This window comes from Eurypyga helias, unplaced genomic scaffold (assembly GCF_000690775.1).
Source record: "Eurypyga helias isolate BGI_N326 unplaced genomic scaffold, ASM69077v1 scaffold11187, whole genome shotgun sequence".
Classification (NCBI taxonomy): Eukaryota; Metazoa; Chordata; class Aves; order Eurypygiformes; family Eurypygidae; genus Eurypyga; species Eurypyga helias.
Genome location: NW_010262309.1, coordinates 1,498 through 2,675, shown reverse-complemented (window position 1 = coordinate 2,675; position 1,178 = coordinate 1,498).

Below are 1,178 nucleotides of genomic sequence, written 5' to 3'. Positions count from 1 at the left end.
GGGTCTGCGTCCCCCCCCCCGACCCTGCCCTGACAGTGCCTCTTCTCAGCCCGGTGCAACCACAGGGGCTGGGCTGGCGGTGCGGGGTCGGGGTACCAGTCCCGTTCCCCCTTTGGGGGGGGGTTGCCACTGGAGCATCCCTGCACGGAGCAATCCCACCCAGATGGGCATTTTGGGAGCCTGACCCTGGGCAGAGAGGGGGACGGGGGGAGATGGTACATCCCTGAGACAGGCCGTCTGCTTTTGCTCTTTTATCTCGTAGAGGAACCTCTTTTACTTGCTTCTGTTCAACCGAGACCTTAAGGCGGTGGGTGCCGACCGCTGGATCTAGGACATGTAAGGGGGAGGAAAGAATTTGTACGTATTTATTTTTTATTTTTTAGTGCTGGGAAATATCTCAATGTACGTGGAGCAGGTTCATGGCTCTCAAGTTCTAGTAAATGTTGATCAGAAATCATGTAAGAGGCTGAGGTTTGTGTTGGGTTTTTTTTTTCAAATAAACTTGGGTTTTTTACAATTTAGCCATCAAATGCTGAACTTCTTTCCTAGTCTTACATGTCTGTGTGCCAGATGACATGTATTTTGGGTCAGCTTTGGGGTGAGGGGAGTGGGGCTGTGGCAGAGCCTGGCTCTCCAGCACCCCAAGGCTCCTGCGGAGAGGGTCCTGCTGACTCTGGAAGCTGCTCCCCAGCGAGGTGCTGCTTCCCTGCCCCTTCTCACCCATCAGTTGCAAGAGGGGGCTTTGGTTGGGTTTGGGGTGGCCGCAGCCGAGTGTCCCCACGCACCCTGGTAAAGGTAAAGGAAGGTGTCCCTGTCTGAGCTGCCCCCAGACCCCTAGGCAGGGTCTGGCACTGTGCCGTGGCTGCTGTCCTTGTGCTCCCTCGGCTGTGGGGCCAGTCTGGGCTTTGGTTTGGTCCAAATCCCACAAAAAGCAGGCCAGGGAGTTTTCATGCTGTAGCATAACTTGGTACAAGATGTTCTTTGCTTTATAAAAGGATTTTGCTGAGCTGTGATACGGTGAGGCCAAGTAGCTGTGTCTTCACAAACGGCGTCTGTCGTAGCTGCAAGAAACGGGTTCACGTTGCGATACCTGGACGAGCTGCCCTGGCCATCCTCGTCGGTGCGGATGGGCTGCCAGCCCTGCTCCACTCCCTCCCCTCTGTGGGACAGGCAGGTCT